At 39.4% G+C, this 21,067-nt stretch overlaps 1 protein-coding gene across 10 annotated transcripts in view; it reads left to right on the forward strand.

The window, feature by feature from the left end:
- Nucleotides 1-21,067, forward strand: part of MAP3K13 (mitogen-activated protein kinase kinase kinase 13) — a 168,100-nt gene that overhangs the window by 72,153 nt on the left and 74,880 nt on the right. For 2 of the 10 annotated variants that reach the window (XM_081830939.1, XM_081830954.1), the window contains one exon: nt 19,884-19,953. The exons of 7 other annotated variants lie outside the window; for them this stretch is intronic. The gene's annotated coding sequence lies outside the window, so the exon portion shown is untranslated. Of the gene's footprint in view, nt 1-3,741; nt 4,061-19,883; nt 19,954-21,067 lie in introns of those variants that run through there. One more of the 10 variants, XM_006733391.3, reaches the window with a different exon arrangement.

Genomic DNA, 21,067 nt, shown 5'->3' on the forward strand with positions numbered 1-21,067 from the left:
AACCCTCAGTTTGTTTCCTGAGATTAAGAATTCCTCATATCAGTGAGATCATATGATACTTGTCTTTCTCTGATCGACTTATTTCGCTTAACATATCCTCTAGTTCCATCCACGTCGTTGCAAATGGCAAGATTTCGTGTTTTTTGATGGCTGCATAATATTCCATTGTATACCATATCTTCTTCATCTGTTGATGGACATCTTGCACATTAGCCACATTTAAATGCTAAACAGTCACATGTGGCTACTGTATTAGTGCAAGTTATAGAACATTTCCATCACTGCAGGAAGTTCTTGGGCAGTGCACACTAGAATGTACATTTCTCATGGTCCCCTCTCCCTACCTTCTTTCTGTTCCAAAAACAACAATGGCTTCCTCCAAGAATGACCTCTACAGTTTCTGTAATTTGGGGGAGATAACTTATCTTCCCAATGATTTCCCATGATATTCAACAGGAGAAATTGTTGTTGGCCCTGTTAATATTTCTGTGGTACAGGGAAGCACGCTAACCCAGATCAAGTTCACTTACTAAATGGCAAGTCCATAGAGCCAGCTCGTTTTTATTTGCCAGATTACATATTGAGCCAACTTCTTAGGTAGCTGTGTTTAAAACCGTTTACAGACTGTTTTTTTGAATTGCACCAGAGACACCCTGATCCCTGGTAAACTTGTTGAGTAATGATGTTGCTGTCAAATCTTACAGCAAATCGTTGGCTTCCATAACAGAGTTGGCCATCTTGTTGACATGTTCCACAAAAACATTGCCTCCTTCTACTAGTTAGTCTGTATTATTTTCCAGAATAATAATACAGACTAACTAATAGATACTAATAATACAAAATAATACAGACTACCTTTTGGGGGAAAAAAACAATTATCTTCTAATAAATCTGATTCTTTTAGTGTATCCTGGTTAGTTTGAATGCTGTTAAAAGGGACAGAGATGTATGTTCTTAATTCCTTTCCATTTATGGGTTCTAAAATAATCTTGGTACATGGACATATACACCAATGTGGTGCACTAAGGCCTACTAGGAATGTACCAGTCCTGATTTGTCTTGAGCACTCCTATCTTACAGGGGTAAACTTCGGTCTATCTTTTCCAAAGTGATATTCCACAGTAAGCTCCTTTAGAGAAATTTGTTGAATCTGTTATTTGCCAATGATATTCTATTGTTTGAGTATATAGAACAGTGCCTTGAACATCTTTGCTGTGTGTAAAATAGTGCTGGAGAGTTTTGTTGCATTTTGTTTTTCCAAATGAGCTAAGCAGGGTGCAATAGTCACTAGTGTCATGCTTGAACCCTCCATAGCCACACAGAGACCAGCAGCCACTCTCCTCTCAGCTGTACAAATAGTCTGATGAAGAGAGAGAGTAAGATCTCTGTTCAGAATGTTCTTGGTCACTGGACACCTCATAATGGAGGCCTTATATTAACCAGTGTTGTTCCAGCTTCAAGGATTTCCCAAGTTCAAGAAAGTTGTGATCAGTTTTAGTAAAGTATTGGTAATCATGAAGTGAAATGATGGGGTATAGGGGCAGTGAATTATATTAATCTCCACTTCTGTATAACTTCTAACATTTTTAAAATAAAGAGTAAAGAAACATCATGATTTCTTTATTTTGCTATCATGGTTTATGAGTTCCTTATATATTTTGGAAATTAACCTTTTATCAGATATGTGTTTTACAAATGTTTTCTCCTGTAGGTTGCCTTTTCATTCTGTTGATTAAAGCTTTTTAGTTTGATGTAGTCCCACTTGTCTATTTTGGCTTTTGTTGCCTGTGCTTTTGGTGTCATTTCTAGAAATTATTGCCAAAACCAATGTCAAGAATGGGCAAAGGACTTGAATAGACGTTTCTTCAAAGAAGACATACATATGACCAATAGGCATATGAAAAGGTGCCCAACATCATTAATTGTCAGAGAAATGCAAAGCAAAACCTCAGTGAGATATCACCTCACATCTCTTAGGATGGCTACTATTTAGAAAAGGGTAACATATGTTGGCAAGGTTTGGAGAAATCAGAACCCTTGTACAATGTTGGTGGGAATGTAAAATGGTGCAGCAACTATGGAAAACAGTATGGAGATTCCTCATAAAATTAAAAATAGAACTACCATATGATTCAGCAACCACACTTCTGGATATATGCCCAGAAGAACTGAAATCAGGATCTCCAAGAGATACCTGCACTCCCATGTTCATTGCAGCACTGAATAGCCAACATATAGAAACAACCCAAGTGCCCATCGGCAGATGAACAGATAAAATGTGGTGTATACATACGATGGATGTATGTATTCAGCCTTAAAAAAAGGAAATTCTGTCATTTGTGACAACATGGATGAGCCTGAAGGATGTTATGCCAAGTGAAACAAGCTAGTCACAAAAAGACAAATACTGTATGATTCTGCTTCTATGAGATATATACAAGAGTCAAACTCGTAGAAGCAGAGAATACAATAGTGGTTGCCAGAGATGGGGGGAGGGGGGAGAGGGAAATAGGAGTTGTTACTCAGTGGGTGTAAAGTTTCAGTTTTACTAGACGAGTAAGTTCTAGAGATCTGCTCCACAGTATTGTGCCTATAGTTAACAATGTGGTCTTATATTGTGCACTTCAAAATTTGCTAAGAGAGTAGATCTCACATGAAGTATTCCTACCATAAAAACAAACCAAAAAACCCGCAAAGGAACACAAGAAAACCCTCTGATACGTCTACTGTCTTGACTGTGGTGATGGTGTTGAGGATGTTTGCATAACTCTAAGCTCATCCAATTGCACACATTACATATGTGCATTTCTTTGTATATCAATTATATCTCAATAAAGCTGGTAAAATTATTTAAATTAGAAAAAAATTTTTTTAAGATTTTATTTATTTATTTGACAGAGACACAACCAGAGAGGGAACCCAAGCAGGGGGAGTGGGAGAAGGAGAAGCCGGCTTCCCGCTGAGCAGGGAGCCCAATGCAGGGCTCAATCCCAGAACACTGGGATCATGACCTGAGCCGAAGGCAGAAGCTTAACGACTGAGCCATCCAGGCGCCCCTAAATTAGAAAAAAAATTTTAAATGTCATGAGCTCTTGGGTGAATTTAATATAGCTGTTTCTGCTGTTTATAGTAAGGCATCTTATTAAAACCAAAATTTGCTCTAAGAACCATTAAGAGCTCTTTTGGAGCTGTGTCTTATTTAAATGCAGCATTGCTCTTCCACACCCACTTTGATGCATCACAAAGGTGAGCAAGATGATATTGTTCTAAAAAATAATTACATTTATGCAATATTGTCTTATATATTTATATTTCTTAATCACTAGGTTATTCCCATTAATATTTCCCCACTGTTTTGCTTTTACAAGCCTTGGTGAGCAGGGCATACATTTTTTACTGGTCACTAGTTTTAGGAACTGTTTCCCTGACTTTGATTTGTTTTTATCACTTGGGAGCAGGCACGTTGCTGGACAGCAAGAAAAGAGTTAAAGAAAATAGCTCTAATGAATAAAAGAATGTGATTCTTCTATATGCATTTTTGGTAACCCCAATTCCACTGAAATTCTATTTTGATTCCCTCATTCAATAGCAATAATAATGTTTTCATGACTATCACAGCTACACACACACACACACACACTCCCGTCCCCCGCCACCCCCCTCCCTTCCCGCACCCCCTCTAGCTGCCAGTCTGTCTTAAGGCAGTGGCAGACGCCTGATTGGCGGGCTCTGTTTATTCTTTGACCAGATTCCTCCTAAAAGAAGGCAGGCCATGAGTGCCTGAAGCCTATTGGTCCGGCCTGCTCTGGACCCTCCCTTTCTTTTTCATGGCACACACTACAGCGAAGTCTGTGCGGAATCCTAAACCGGCCCAATTTACATCCATTCATGAATCTGTGACGTCAGCAAGCCTTTGGGCTTCTTTGCGGTGGGCTGGAGGATTGTGTGGGTGGAATCCCCCTCCCCCTTATTTTTCTAATTCTGCAAGGCTTTTTAAATTAACCTTCCATCTTTTTAAAGCAAGAAAATGGAACGGCATGTGTAGGAATTCTTCATTGTTGTGAGTATCACACTCTTTTTTTTTCTGTTTCATCAGCATTTATTTCACAAGGACAGATGGAGAAGGTATTTGAGATTTGAGTTGATTAGAAAGCTGGTATTATTGAGGGAGACACGGTGAGAAAGAGCGAAAGAGTAACCTGAAACCCCGTTAGAGCTCGGAGCCTTCGAAACTGACAGCTGGTTTTCCCTTTGCTCGTCTGCTTGCTTGCTAGACGTGGACATTTTTCATTTACGGTTCTGCACGTTACCTCTGGATGCTGGCTTGGCTTTCCTTAAAGGGAGATTCATTTCTCGGAGAAGAGGATGTGGGTCGCGTGAGAGGCAAAGCCCCGAACTGGTACCAGAAAGGTGCTGGGGGGGAAGCCGGGCCAGCTAGACGGAGCAGGTTCTAGCCTGCTGAGCTCTGGTCTTCCTTTCTGCTGCCCTTTCTGTTGTGTGTCACCCTTCACCTCCCCTTTGTTTCATAATTGTGTACCAGTCAGGGTCTTGAGCTTGCAATCTGGGGAAGATGAATACTTGTCCGACCATTTTTTTTCCCCCCGAAAGCTTTTATTATGGGAGTCACAGGAGTGTATTTATACATCTTTGCAGCTCTTTCTGTCACTCTGTGCTTTTTATTTATATTTTCAAAAACTTGAAAGCCTGCACCAGAGGCAAAAGGGGAATGATCCTTAAATCCTGATCTGTAAAATATCCCCGAACAAAAATTAAGAAGTGGTTTCGTAATATATTCCATAATTATATTGCATAGAAATGCATATGAGTGTTTTCTGAAGATGAACTCTCAGCTGAAAATAGTTTATCCCCCTGTACTTGGCAAACATGGAAAAGTTCTGGTATGTTCCATGTATTAAGTTAAGGTTTGATACTTTGCTTGGAGTTTCAACAAAAAGTTAGTATTTGTGATCATATTTATTTTCCAAGGTTCTGGATTATATTCTGGTGAAAGTTGGGATGATAAGGAAGAGGAATGGGACACTGTGACATGTTCTGCCCCAGGGCAGCTCCTCAACCTAGATAACCTAATAGCATTTTCCACCTCCCTCACTTGAGCAAATTATATTCTAGTCGGCAGCGTGTACCTGGTCCACGTCTCCAGTGAGAGGGAAAGCAAAATGTGTCTGTTAATTTCTTATCATCCAGCCTTGTCATGTTTACCTTGTATAATCAATACTTAGTTTTGAGATTTTCCTATTATAATCTTTTCTCATGAAATAGGGCTTCTAAATTAGGACTCAGATGATCTAATTTGAAGATTATTAGTGAATCTTCCAACTGTAAACTCATTCAAAATTACCTGAGGATTTGGAGTTTTCTTTTGTTTCTCATCTGGCATTGCCCTTATTCATTTTGTTTTTCTGGGTGCAACTGAACTCACTAGAGCTATAGAAGGGAAAACTTCTGCCTCATTCTAAATCAGATCTTTGTCCTCTACTCAGACAACTATGGTTTCATATTTTGCTATTTTTTTATATGCTGGGTTGAACAAATGACACAATTTCCCTGTATTTGTAAGCATCTAAGCTTACTTCATCATTTTCTTCTTTTGTATACTTTCAGACTTTGTTGAAAGTAGCAATTGCAAACTTATTTCAAATTATTGAAGTCTAGATCATTGCTAGATCAAAAGACTGAACTCAGGGTTTTTTTTTTAATGTGTTTATATAATCAAACTCAAGAAATGTTCATCAGATTCTGTCTTTTCTATACGTTTTGGCAAGAGGGCTTTATTTCCATGAAAGAAATACAGTCGCACTTTGCATTTATTAAAGTAAAACTATCCCTTTAAGGCACAGAGTAGATATAGAATCTCCCTCTCTCTCCACTCCTAGTGGCTGTATTCTAGATTATATTTATTTTCCTGTATAGTGTACTTGTAGGGGAAAAAAAAACAATAACTCTTAATTGTTTAATATCAAACAATAAAATCCTGTGTATCAGTGACTGTCAATAGATGGCTTTCTGTTTCAAAATTGAAGCTACTCCAGAAGTAGGAATTAATTTATTTAGTAAACAAAGTCAGTCAAACCAGAGCCCTATCCTGGGGAACTGTCAAAAGCATGGTTCCTAAGGACCAGAGGCCACATCCACTGGTAGAGGACAGAACAACAGTACTTTGGATGGCAGAACCGGTCAGTTTGGTTTGCACTGTCTACCTACCCTCTCTCTCTGGGCTACAGCTGAATTAATTGCTTGGGGAGCTCAAGTGAATCAAGATAGTCAAGATGACCGATGCTGCCAGGTGGCAGCCTGACTCTTGCAATTTTGATTAAAATAAAAAACATTCACCAAGAACACTCTTTACTTAAAAAAAAAAAAAAAGTCATTTAAGAGATATCACCCTCCTGCTGTGTCTCTCTTATTCCTTAAGAATATGGGAGGAGAGAAAGATTTAGAAGATGCCATATTTCCTCCTAAGGAATGTAGAAGGTAAGATACCATACATATATAGTATTGTAAAGACTGGAATTACTTGGGGAACTTTCTGTCTCTCTGTTTGTTCAGTATGTTCTTAGAGTTGATCAACCATCACCGCAATCAATTGTAAAATATTTTTATCATTGTAAACAAACAAACAAACAAACCAGTACACATTAGCAGTCACTCCTCATTTCCCCTCAGCCCCCCAGCCCTAGGCAACCACTAATCTTCGTTCTTTATACAGAGATTTGCCTATTCTGATCATTTCATATTAATGAAATCACATAATATACAGTCTTTCATTACTAGCTTCTTTCCCTTAGAATAAGGTTTTTAGAGTTCTCCATGTTATAGCATATATCAGGCTTCATTCCTTTTATTGTGGAATAATATTCCATTGTACAGATATACCATGTTTTACTGATCCATCCATCACTTGATGGACATTTGGGTTGTTTCTACTTTTTGGCTGTTATGAATAATGCTGCTATGAACATTTGCATATAAGTTTTTGTGTGAACATATGTATTCATTTCTCTTGAGTATATACCTAGCAGTGGAATTGCTGGGTCCTATGATAACTATATGTTTCACATTTTCAGGAACTGCCAAACTGTTTTCCAAAGCAGCTGCACCATTTTACATTCCCACCAGCAGTATATGAGGCTTTCAATCTCTCCACATCCTTGGCAACACTTCTTAGTGTCTCTAATTTTGATAAGAGGGATCTTAGTGAATTTGAAGTGCTATCTCCTTGTGGTTTTGGTATACATTCCCCTAATGGTTAATGATGTTGAGCATCTTTTTATGCGCTTATTGGCCCTCTGTATTTCTTCTTTGGAGAAATGTCTATTCAGATCTTTTGCCCATTTAAAAAATTTATTTCTCTTTTTATTATTGAGTTTAAGAGTCTTTGATATGTTTTAGTTACAAGTTCTTTATCAGATATATGGTTTGCAAATATTTTCTTTCATTCTGTGAGTTGTCTTTATACTTTCTTGGTGATGTTGTTTGCAGCGCCACATTTTTAAATTTTGATGAAACTCAGTTTCTTCACTTTTGTTGTAGTTGCTTGTGCTCTTAGTGTCCTATCCAAGAAGACTTTGCCTAACCCAAGGTTATGAAGATTTATCCCTATTTTTTAAAGAGCTTTATAGTTTTAGCTCTTACATTCATGTCTGTGATCCATTTTGAGTTAATTTTTGTGCATGGTATAAGGAAGTGTTCAACTGCATTCTTTTGAATGAGGATATCCAGTTCCAGCAATATTTGTTGAAAAGACTGTTCTCTCTCCCATTGAATTGTCTTGGCACCCTACCAGGGAACTTAAAAAAAATACTGATACCATGCTCCTGCCTCCAGAGAGTCATATCTGATTGGTCTGTGGTGGGGCCCAGACATCTGCATTTTTTTAAAAGCTCCCCAGATGATTTTTTAAAAAGATTTTATTTATTTATTTGACAGAGAGAGACACAGCGAGAGAGGGAACACAAGTAGGGGGAGTGGGAGAGGGAGAAGCAGCAGGGAGCCCGATGTGGGGCTTGATCCCAGGACCCTGGGATCATGACGGGAGCCGAAGGCAGAAGCTTAACAACTGAGCCACCCAGGCGTCCCTCCCCAGATGTTCTAATGTGCAGCCAGGGTAAAAACTATTTGCATGGATAGAGAGCTAGTTTTAGAAAAGAAGAGGGACACTACTTCTGAATCAAGAAAACAGAGTGAAGACATAGAGTTCTATAAGGAAAGGAGGGAAGAGAGGAAAATTAAGATTCATAGCAGAGAGCATGGATTTTCTTGCTAAGTAGTAGTTAGTCATTTTCAAAGAGGTTAGTGAGATACTTTAAAGGAAGAGAAGGAGCTGACACTTATCAAGCAACTTCTACATGCCTAGAAATTTGGGAGCTTTCACATACATTATTTCATTTAAAATATAATCCTCGTGGTATGAAGTAGGTACACTACCCCCATTGTACAGATGAAAAAACGGGCTCAGGAAGGTTGCTGACTCAGCCAAAGACATGAGGCAGTGCACCTTATACCCAATTCTCAAATCCAGGTCTAATTCTTCACCCCATTCTCTTTCTTCTATATACCGTGGCTTTTGAACATTGAAGCCTACCTTGACTTGTTATTGGTTCGGTCTAGCATGACTCTAAGGTCTTCTCTTGCAGTGCTCTGGACTGGACAATGGAGGAAGATAAGTTGGATGGTGGGGGTAATATAGGGTTAAGTGTTGGTTCAGCAGGTGCGGTGGAAGATAAGAGGGTGTGTGTAAATGAAGATTGTCATGTGACAGTTAGTCATGGAGCCCAGGCTAGCTACACTATACCTAGATATAGCCAGCAGGAAAAATCCTAAGAGGACAGAGGAGCAGTATACTAGGGATGAGAGAATGATTGAAGGGGATAGTGGGGAGACTGTCATGGGAAAGAGGATGTATCAGATAGAACTTGTAGGTGTCGAAGTGTTGACATTCTTTTAATCAACAAATATTGAGCATTTAGTATGTGTTCTAGGTACTGAGTACACAGCAGTGGGGGGAAAAACAAAAATTCTTGCCCTCTTGGGGGCTTATTTTATTGGGGAAGACAAACAATGAAGTAAATTAGTTTAGGCAGTGGTAAATGTTAAAGAGAAGTGTAAAGGTGGGGGATGAATAAAGTGTGCTGGGGGTGGGGTAAAGTCAAAAAGGAACTTTTTCAGGGTGCCTGGCTGGTTCAATCAGTAGAGCATGCGGCTGTTGGTCTTAGGGTCGTGAGTTCAAGGCCCGTGTTGGGTGTGGAGCCTACTTAAACAATAATTAAATTAAAATAAAATTTAAGAAAGGGACTTTTCATTGTATGCTGTATTTACGGATATAGATTCAGAGAGATTCAGAGAGCTTAAGGAACTATCAAACCCAGGGGTCGGTGGTTGACAAATCAGGCACAATGGGTATACAAAGAGAGCTGCTCTAAGACTAAAACTCAGAGTGAATATTTAGTATTCACTGTTTGTTCATCACTTTATAGCCTGTGTCTGGCACAGAGTAGACACTTTCCTTTTGGTCTACATTTGTTTATTGTAGAGAACCCCCCCTTTTTTTTTTGATTAATGATTTTTCTGCTGGGTAGAGGCCAGAGCAGAGGTGGTATTTGGGAAACTTTTTCAAAGTTTGCTTGCTGCCCTATTAGGATAAATCCTTCTAAGTATGGGGGTGGATGTGTGTGTGGGGGGGGGCTGGGGGAATGTCCTTTCATAATGTCACCACTGAGAATTTCTGCATGGTAAGTGATAGTCAATGAGGAGGATGTGTTCTAGTTCTCAGATGAAGCAAGCAAAGAACCACCAGTGTAGGCTTAAATATCTTGTGCTTATTACGCTTTAGCAGAAGATTTGCATGCGCCACGTTGAACAGAGGATGAATTGAAACTTTGTAAAGTTTTTAATAATGAGGTTCTTTTATGCAACCATATACCTACCTTCTTTCTTTATCTTAAAGATTACTTATATTAAAATGGATAAAATCAATGTGCTTTCTATTTGCCTGCTTTATAAGGCACAAAGATGCAATGGAAAAAGAATCGGACTAAGGCAGTAAGTACCTATGTAGCCATATCAGATCATCCTTGGCAAGACAATTCTCTCAAATTTTTTAAAATTTGTCTTTAGCTTTCATTTCAAAATATGAGATGAAGACTTTTTTTAGTGATCTCAAATGTCCTTTCTAACTCTAACATTGTAACATTCTTGGAATCTCATTATTACCAACATCAAACAGACAAGTGACAACTTCTAAGACAATCTGGTTAAAATCTACTTTTACTCCAGTTCTTTCATAGTACTTTTCTAGAAGTTTAGCCTCCATTGGGATACTGCTACAGCTGAGGAGGAGGGGAAAATGTTATGAGTGTTTCAGATGGAGATATCTGGGTGAGACACAGAAAGGTTAAGTCACTGAGATTTGCCCACGGACTTCCTCATAAGCAGGAAATAGAATCCTGACGAGATCTGACCTTGCCACCTTTAGGCAGGCCCATATAAAGGTCACTTGTCTTGGCGATTATTCTTTGTGGTCAAGAGAGAGCTTCCATTAGACTGGTGATTTGGTGGTCTGGGCTAATAGGGAATATGGCAACAGATAATCTAATAACCTTAGTTTGGTTGTGTGTTACAGCCTTTCTTTGATCTGACCTTTTTTAGTGCTCTTAAGCAAAATTCAGGGTGCCTGGGTGGCTCAGTTGGTTAAGTGTCTGCCTTCAGCTCAGGTCATGATCCCAGGGTCCTAGGATGGAGTCCCGCAAAGTGATCACACTGGCTCCTTCTGTCCATCTCTCACTACCTCCTATCATTCTTTAAATCAGGCTGAAGCACGATGAAGGGTGAAAGACTATATTAAGTAAGAAAATGCAAACCACTAAATCCATAAATGGTACAACCAGTCTTTAAAAAAAAAAAGAGTTTTGTGAAAAAAATAAGATGTTGGTATTTTGTATGAGATTTGCCAGCTTTTGAAAATTATTCTTCCTGGAATTCTCCAAATAACAAGTTGGTTGATGGATTGGTGTTTTGAGTTTGCAGATTTTGTCAAGGAAAAAGATAAATTATAAAAATTACAAAACAGAAAACATCCTTTCCATTTTAGTGTTCGTTTCATCAGTCTAGAATTTTTCTTGTATTCTTTTTCATTTGTATAATAGTCAAGCAGAGAGGCCTCATGTCTAGTCCTAACAGCTACAATAATTTCAGATAGTGGGTTCCATTTGGTAATAATACTTTGTGTGTACCAGTGTGGTAAAACCATCTTGCAAAACGCAATCATGTATTACAGAGAAGGTGTAGTAAATGTGCAATTTTAGTTGTTTAAAAATTAGAGAAAAACAATGTAGGATTTCCCAATGACAGATGGTAATTGTTTTCAATCTGCTAATTTGTACTGAATTCCTGGGCTGGGGTAATAGTTGAGCAGTACTAGGAGGACATTTTAGTGAAACTCTAAATTCCAAAAAAGCCAGAGAAGTAGAAAAAAGGCTTAGGAAATAGTCAAAGACAAAGGCCTGGAGAAAAGTGACAGAAAAAAGAAAGGGGTGGGGGGTGGGGAGACAGAGCCCAGGGAGCCTGTGGTTGGGCTGATGGTTCACCATGGGCAGGTGGCAGTGAGGAGAGCAGTTTCCATCTTAAATCAAAGAGAATGGATTTGGGAGCCAGAATGGAGGAAAAAAAAAAAAAAAAGACTCATTTAGAGTCCTAAAGAGGCCTGTCACAGTTGCTATTACTAAAGAGGGCTCCATTTGCAAAATAAGCCCACCGAGGCTTCTTATTACCCCGAGGCACTGTGCCTGCATTCGTGGTAGCTGTCCTGTCTGCCTCTGATGGGACGCATGAGGCTATCCGCAGGCGCGGGTAACCATGGATAATCGAGACTAGTGAGATCAAGCCCACCAAAATACAAAGCCATGGTTGCTTTTTCCAGGGAAGATAATCTTTTGATTAAAGTGAGATTAAACATTTTACTAATTACTCACCAATTATTTCCTCTCACGGAACAAATTCAAATACATATGCACACTAAGAAGAAACAGATGCAACATACCTTTGGATATTTTCAGTCACTACTCTCTAGGCCTAAAAGTACAGACTCATTTAAAACCTTTGCTAAGCACAGAAACTCCTGGGAAATACCCACCTGATACTGCAGCAGCTAGGGCTCAAGAGCCAATGTGAAAAGAAACTGTACTCCTTTGCCAGGTTCTCCCCCGCCCCACCCCACCCCCTATCTTCCTCCTCCTGCTTCCGGCCATTTTTGAACAGAACCCCTTCCATCTGTTTGCCTAATCAAAAATAACTGAACATTTGCTTTATACTGCTTATGTTAATGATCAAAGCCAGGCTTTAATCTAACCTTTAAGTATTCTCAGAGACCTGGAGACCAGAGTAGATTTCTTCAAGAGAAACAATCACATAATCCTTTATGTTTTCTATTATGGCAGAAGCCCTGATTGGAGAAAATATCGTAACACTTTGAAACAGTACTCACTCCCCATCACCGGTTCTCCTTTGATCACAAGGTCATCTACATTGATAAGGGCTTCCTTTAACTGAATCTTACACCTTTGATACTGGCTTTTGCTAGAGTCAAACTGCTTTTGCCACAGATGGTCTTATAAATGGCCTCCGTCTTTTTCCTGCTAACTATTAAAAAGGCTGTGGCATGGTTTTAAAAACCAAAGAACAACTAGCCACCCAGATTCTAAAAGCCTTGGACCAAGTCTGGAAAGGGAAAAGGAATGACCAAGAGAACTTCATTATTAATGCAGAGCAAAAAGGTCCCCTAGGGTAAGGGAAAGGGAGTCACTCCAAGGGAGTACCTATCCAGGAGACTGACTATACTTCATTAAATCTTCGCCAAGCTCAAGAGCAATGTGAAATGGTAATTGTGATTTACCTGAGATGCATATGGCTTGTACCCAGAGATGTCTTTATGCCAGAGAACAATTATGCATGGGGATTGACCTGAAGGCTCAGAATGAGGAAACTGTAGTCTCAGGGCTTCCATCTTCTAAGACAAATCTCTTCTGGCTTATTCCTGGGTGGTTGCAGCTAAGGATTTGCCAAAGCAAACTAAGCTTGTGGGCCTGGTTTGGGGGCTTATCCTTTCATTACTGTATATTATCACAGGAAACTAAAAAAGTAAAAAAAAAAAAAAATTCTTTGACACTTTTTACCAAGCAGATTCTTCAGATTATCCTATTTTTGTATATAATTCATAAAATATGGTTTGTGAAAAACTACTCAATAAGTTTTTTTCAGATACTTTAATATTAGATTTTGTATAAAGTACCAAATAACAAGAGAAAAAAACAATTTTTTTTCTTTATTTCTATTTCTCAGTTGACGCAACCATATTGGCCTCCCCCCACCAACCATGACTAGGTCTAACCATCCTGGCTAGCTAGCTCGCCTCCACAAAACCTGGTGTGGATTTCTTTCTTTCTTTCTTTTTTTTTTTTTAAGATTTTATTTATTTATGAGAGAGAGAGAGATGGCAGAGGGAGAGGGAGAAGCAGACTTGTGGCTGAGCAGAGAGCCTGATGCGGGGCTCGATCCCAGGACCCTGAGATTATGACCTGAGCTGAAGGCAGACGCTCAACTGACTGAGCCTCCCAGGTGCCCCTGGTGTGCATTTCTTTTGATGAGCTATGTATCGATTATTTTCCCACCCTTCCCGCCGTCCCTGCAAAAAAGACGTATTACCGGTTTAAAAACTGCAAGTTTAAATCCTGCAAGAGACCTACTCATGAAGCAGCTTACACTGTGGTTCTCAAAGTGTGGTCCTAGAACCAGGACCATCAGTATCACCTGGGAACTTGTTAGAAATGCAGATGCTCAGGCCACTCCCCAGATGTTCTGAATCAGATGCTGGGGATGGGGGGTGCCCAGGCAGCTGTGTCTAAACAAGCAGGCTGGGTGATGCTGTTGAGTACTCAAGTGTGAGAATCCTTGGTTTATAGTAGGTCTTGTCAGACTGCTCGTGTGCAAGGGAATCACCTTGGATTTTGTTAAAAACCAGATTCTGATTCACTTTGTCTTGGCTGATTTTTGTCAGCGTTTCTAATGCTGGTGATGCTGATGTCAGTAGTCCTTGGACCACACTTTGAAAGCAGTGAGGATCTGAAGAATCTCGACATGAGCCATTCCAAGAACTGCACGGAGTAGGCTTTGCCAAAATTATAACTATCCCAGTAGTTCCTAAGGAAATACTCCTAAAAGAGGAGGAAGTTTTAGGCCTAAAGATTTAATCATAGTATTATTTTAATAGGAAAAATAGCCCAACTGTTCAACAGTAGGAAAATACAGTTGATACTATTTGCAGATTGTGTATTTGTTAATTCACCTACTCACTAAAATTTATTTTTAAACCCCAAATCAATACTTGGGGTGCTTTTACAGTCATTCACAGACAGACATGTGCAAAACAGAGAAAAATTTGAGTTGCCTGAAATACACACTCCCAGTTCAGATGGAGCAAGGTGATGCTCTCTCCCTTCATGTTTCAACATTCATACTGTAAACAAGTGCCTTCTCAAAGTCAATTTCGTGGGGCGCCCGGGTGGCTCAGTTGGTTAAGCACCAACTCTTGATTTTGGCTCAGGTCATGATCTCAGGGGCTTGGGATCAAGCCCTAGGCTCCCTGCTCAGCGGGGAGTCTGCTTCTCTCCTTCTCCCACTGTCCCTCCATGCTCTCTCTCTCTCAAGTAAATAAATAAATCTTTTTTTTTTTTAAAGTCGATTTGGTGTTGTATTTTTCATTTTTGTGCTTTTTGTTGGTGATTTTGCTGTTTAAAATAGCCCCAGGCATAGTGCCGAAGTGTTGCCCAGTATTCCTAGGTGCAAGAAGGCTGTGATATGCCTTACAGAGAAAATATGCTTCGTTGAGGCATGATTACTGTGCCATTGGCCATGAATTCAGCATTAATGAATCAACAATGTATATGAAGTAAAGTGTCTTTAAATAGAAACACACATAAAACAAGGTTATGTATTGATCAGCTGACAAAATGTTGTGACCAGAAACCTACCCCTGTATTTCTCCTAGGAGCTGTGTGGTTCAGGATCCACTAATCCACTGTTCGCAGTGACTTTATGGAACAAGAAAAATAACCAGAGTCAACTATAGTTAATAGCCAATTAATAGAATATATGCTGCCATTTTAAAATGAGGGTGATGTAATCTGCGCAAATGAAAAATGTGTATGATGTTTTGGTAAGAGAAAAGAGACTGGAGTCAAAGTTTCAAGAGTAGCACAGAGTTACGTTTATGATTTTTTCAAGTAAAAAATTGAAGGAAGTATGCCAAAATTTTTTGAGTTAAGGTGATAGAATTATTTTTTTCTCTATTTCTCGAGTTTTTGTAATACCATTAATTTGCTTTTATAATGGTACACTCTAAAATGTGTGTCTTACTAGTACTTTCAGAGTTATAAGATAGTAAGAGGGACCACCTTTTCGCCTCCTTTAGAGACAGAGGCAACATACTCTGGGTAAGGAATTGGCCTTTTTTTTTTTTTTTTTTAAAGATTTTTATTTATTTGACAGAGAGAGACACAGTGAGAGAGGGAACACAAGCAGGGGGAGTGGGAGAGGGAGAAGCAGGCTTCCCGCCAAGCAGGGAGCCCAATGCGGGGCTTGATGCAGGGCTTGATGCAGGGCTCGATCCCAGGACCCTGGGATCATGACCTGAGCCGAAGGCAGATGCCCAACGACTGAGCCACCCAGGCGCCCCAAGGAATTGGCCTTCTTAAGAAAGACCTTACTAACATTAGTGTAAGAGAGTATGTTCTTTGTGTTAAATCACTCAAAATTATTCCAAGTTACGTGTGAATATCAAAGAGAAATCTAGAATTGCAAACCCCTAGCAAAGGTAAACCAAGTACTTGGTAGGTACTACTGAAACCAAGCTTTGTCAATAATTTATCTTGCCTAAACATAGTTTTTCTAACTTCTGTTTTCCACTCTTTCAACGTGATTAATAGCTTGGCTTCTGAAGTCAGAGAGGTGAGTTGTGGCAGTCCCATCTATTAGCTATCTATGCCCTTTAAGTTACTGAACACTTCTAAGTGTCCCCCCATGGATATAATGAGGGTCATTATAGAACCTAATGAGTGTTCGACAAAAGGCTGAGCGTGTGTGCTGTGGTCATTTCACGTGATTCTAGCCTTCTCTTTCCTTCCTCATGCTTTTTTCTTCTCCCATTCCCTTTTTCTTGCCATAGAGAAAGTAAAAACTGTCTTTCATCTCTCCTAGGAATGGCCATTTTATGGAACTGTTCACGATTTAAAAAGCAAATGAGTTGAATATTTCACTCGGACTCCATAAAATAAAAGCCTAAAACTGAAGTACACGCATTCTATTTGAGTGTAACCTATGCTTTTTGTGTTGGGGAGGGGTGGGGTGGGTCACAGAAGGATTTGTATAGGAAAGTTCCTGTTATTATCCTGGGACCCTGTGGAGAACACAGCTTTCAGCATATGTTCTTGAATGACAACTATGTGCGGGATGCTGTATCATGTCCTGGGATATAGTGGTGAACAACCCAGCTATGGCTCCTGCCCTCACAGAACTTACAGTCTAGTAGGGGAGCTAGTCAAAGAGTCATTATAGTAGAGAGATCTGTGTTGTGGGGGGAGGGGATCAAGGGGTCAGTGAGTATAGGCTGCTAGAGGAGGACATAAATGGGGCATCTCACCCAGACTTGAGTGATCCAGGAACATGAACCCTAAAGAACAATCAAGAGATGGGTGGGAAGACGGTGGTACAGAATGCATTGCATGCAAAGGGGACTCCAAGTGCCCAGAAGAGAGAGGGCAGTGAATTCCGAGAACTGAAATGTGAATTGCAGGGCTGTATCCCAAACATGAGGCTAGAGAAGCAAATCATGCCAAGAGGGTTGGACTTGATTCTAGGAGCAGGAGATTTTACAAAGTTAAGTTGTATGTTCAGAATTACATGCTAGAAAAAGCACTCTGGCTATGGAGAGAATGGAATAGGATGGAGAGACTAGAGACAAGGCTACAATTAGGGGATTGTTAAAATAATCTAGGCAAGGGCGCCTGGGTGGCTCAGTTGGTTAAGCGACTGCCTTCGGCTCAGGTCATGATCTCAGGGTTCTGGGATCGAGCCCCGCATCGGGCTCCCTGCTCAGCGGGAAGCCTGCTTCTCCCTCTCCCGCTCCCCCTGCTTGTGCTCTCTCTCTGTGTCAAATAAATAAGTAAACTCTTTAAAAAAAAAAAAAATCTAGGCAACAGTGAAGATGAGCTGTGCTAGGAAGGGTTATTGCGATGGAAAGAAGTGCATAAATTTAAAGAGATATTTAGAATGTTAAAGGATACTTTTTTAAAGGGGGTAAAATAATGATTTATATACATATAAAATGAATGTGTGTCAAATATTGTACTTAACTCATTAATTAATGAGGGAACCAGTAAGATGCTAGAAGGAAAATTCCAAGAGCACGTATATACGTAGACAATAAGGAATGATGGCGTGCCAAAATGAATGTGTAACTAGGGGCAAAACCAATCAGTATCCACAGACCATTAATAATCCACTGCATTCCACCAGACATGATTCATTTACATTCCTATGGACAAGAATCAGTTGCATTACTAGATGTTTGCTACAATTTTTGGCTGTAAATATCTCAAAGCCAAGGAAAGTCTCCTGTAAACTGGGAGTGGTGCCTTAGGCAAGGATACCCAGTAGTATTTTTGCCCATTTCAAAGTCTTTGACAATTTTCCCTGACAAGAAAATATTTACAGGACTTTGATGATTAGTTAGACATGGTGATGGTAAGTGAAGAGGAAAAGAGAAAAGTCAACTGTGCCGTTTCATTCATTCAAGGAAGTTGAGGGAGCATGCAGCCAAGAAGTTGAAAATGGAACAAGAGGGGCCAATGGGAAAGTTTCAGAGGGAAGAGAGAGTGGGAGATTGGGTCAGGGAAGAGGATGCACAGAAAAGTACAGGGTTGAGACTCTGAGCTGGAGTTGCTTACTTACATCTTGGGCAGTAACAAAGGAGAACAGGAATGTGATGCAGGGTGGGATTAGCTGGCTATAAGTTTTGAAGAATTATTCCCAGTAGTCCTCTGATCTGTAGCGTCCACGTTAGAACTCTTCCTTTATCTTATATCCCTCTGGACACTTGCCTCTCCGTACCTGCTTGCTTGGAGTAGAAGTCTAAAAGAATGGTGTTAAGAATGTAGAAAGTGATTTTGACTTAACTAAATCGATTTAATGCAAATAAACTCTGAGGACAAAGAAAGTCTTATGTATCTTTTTTTGTCCCTGTGACGTCTACCGTAACATCCAGTAATGATATTTCATAAATAGATGGAATGAAAGACTAACATATTGGATTACAGCCTGAAGAACTTGAGGGCTTACTCGACATCATATAGCTGCTTATATAAGGATTCTAGGATTCAAACCCAATTCTTCTGACTCTAAAGCTCATGTCACTAGAATGAGTGAGTTAAGTTACAACTTCATGGAATTTTCAGCCTACCAATTTTTAGGAGAGATGAAAAGGTGCCTCTTTATTTTTTAATTTCTTATGGTTCCAGGAAACAAATATAACTGCAAACTTTAGATATGCTTTTTTTAAAAAAGATTTTATTTATTTATTTGACAGAGAGAGACACAGTGAGAGAAGGAACACAAGCAGGGGGAATGGGAGAGGGAGAAGGAGGCTTCCCGCTGAGCAGGGAGCCTGATGTGGGGCTTGATCCCAGGACCCTGGGATCATGACCTGAGCTGAAGACAGACGCTTAACGACTGAACCACCCAGGCTCCCCTAGATACGCTTTTTTAGGAAGAGGTAACCTTCTAAAAGGACCCAGCTAGAAATCAAATAGACCTAACAAGCCATCCACTAACTGTGTGACCTTGGACAAGTTATTTGAGCTCTCAGAGCCTTAGTTTTCTGTCTATAAAATGGTGATAATATTGACCTCCATGATGATATAAAGATGAAATGAGATAAAGTATATAAAAAGTAGAAGCATAATAGGTGCCTTAACAGATGTTAGCATGTTTTTCTTCTAAGGCTTAAAGCTTTTAGATGCTTACTTTATACCAAAATCTGCCTCTATTTTAACGTGGAATATATTTAGGACTTAAATCCTTTGCTTAATTCTAGTCCAACCTAAACTTAGTTTTTTAAATATAATTTCTATAGAAAAGTATTTGTTTCTTGGTATGTTTACCACCTATTTCAAATCCTTTGCTTTTCTTTCTTCCCAGTATACTAACCTTTACCATTACATGTTTCTAGAATCACATTGCTATATTACAACTTAAATTGGGTTTGGTTAGTTATAGCATTTTGGTTCCCTTTATTTCTCAGATTCAACAGGCATTTTGAATTTAACATCTATTTCTTTTTTTTTTTTAAGATTTTTAATTATTTGGGATGAGGGGGAGGGGCAGAGGGAGAAGCAGGCTCCCTGCTCAGTGGGTGGGGCTCAATCCCAGGACCTGAGCATGACCTGAGCCAAAGGCAGACACTTAACCAACTGAGCCACCCAGGCGCCACTTAACATCTATTTCTAATTCAGCTTTGAAAATACCATTACAATTCAGGATTGGTGTTGGTTTCCTTTTTAAAAATCATTTCCTCAAATTCCATAAGAGTATTCTATGCCTCTGCCATTTCCTGAAATATGCAAATATACTGAAATCATAAACAGATAGATATATCCTGCCAGACCTCTTGTGACAAAAGCATGTCAGGGAGTTGAAAGTGATATAATGAGGATTTGATCCATTTCCCACTATTGGGAAAGGGGAATGTTACTAAACCCTGGTAAGCCTCAGTTTTCCTCGGAGAAGGGTCAATAATAACTGCTCTATTCACCTCACAGGTCTCCTATGGGGCTCAAAGGAAATTCAAATACATGGCATTACCTTGGAAACTGAACTCCATATATAAATGTAAGATAACGCAGGGATTATTGCTATTTTTTGCCATTCTTTTGATGCACTTCCCTAAGAACATAGGGTAATGGAGCACGCTGCAGGGAGTGTCTGTATGCCCCCAGACAAATGAGAGCCAATTGTGATCCTTTTCTGTCCTTCCTTAGTATTTCTGACTGGCAGTCAGAAGGCTTTATGTGATGAAATCCTATATGCTCACTTTGGAGCAACTGAAGGCATTTAGAACTTTTCATTGCTGGGTGTTGTGTTTGCAGAGTTATTTACACCACCTAGCAACCTGGCCCAAGACAAATAGTCCCTATTAGCTACACAGTGACTTGCTATACCTGTCATTGCTCTGTTAATGTAACAGCAAACATGTACTGTACCTAGAAGATGGTGTTCTCCTCCCCCCCTTTACTATTAATCTTATTCTGTAGTTGTTTTATAATCTCCAAAAGTAATCTGTAACGTGAGAGAATCTTACAGTTGAAAGACGTAGGAGAGGTCATTTGGTTCAATCTTCTTTACTAAAGCAGGAATCTTATAATTTCTCTAATAGATTGAACATTTCCAGTTATGGGGAGAGCGAATCAGTTTTGATATATCCTTTTGCATTGTTGGTTGTTTTGATGCTTTATATTCACAGAATGGTTTTTTGTTTTTGTTTTTGCTAAAAGGGATCTTAGAGACCATTCTAGTTCAATTCCTTCCATTTGCAGATGAGGATATTAAGGCCCATAGAGGTTAGGTGACTTACCCAAGGCTAAACAACTAATTTATGACACAGGTGGGACTCCTGATTCCTGCTAGCTTCTTTCCAAATCATTAAACTGCAAAATTACTGAAGTCATAAATGCTGAGTAGTATTAATGCTATTATACAATATATAAATGCTTTAGTATGCAGCATATTTTAGCATGGCCAATATTTATGTTGTAATATAGATAAATTTATTTTGATTTTGGTGGAGAAAATCTAAATCTTTCCTTATAATTATGTACAAACATCTCAAAGCTTCATGAGAAACTCACTGTTTTGAACCGGAGTTTTTTTCTTTGCTTTCCTTTTTTGGGGGGGGGTGGGGTGGGGGGGGAAGAAGTCATCAGTCTGATTTTTATATCTAAGAAGT

Source organism: Leptonychotes weddellii, chromosome 1, assembly GCF_054177405.1.
Source record: "Leptonychotes weddellii isolate Sample4059 chromosome 1, ASM5417740v2, whole genome shotgun sequence".
Taxonomy (NCBI): Eukaryota; Metazoa; Chordata; class Mammalia; order Carnivora; family Phocidae; genus Leptonychotes; species Leptonychotes weddellii.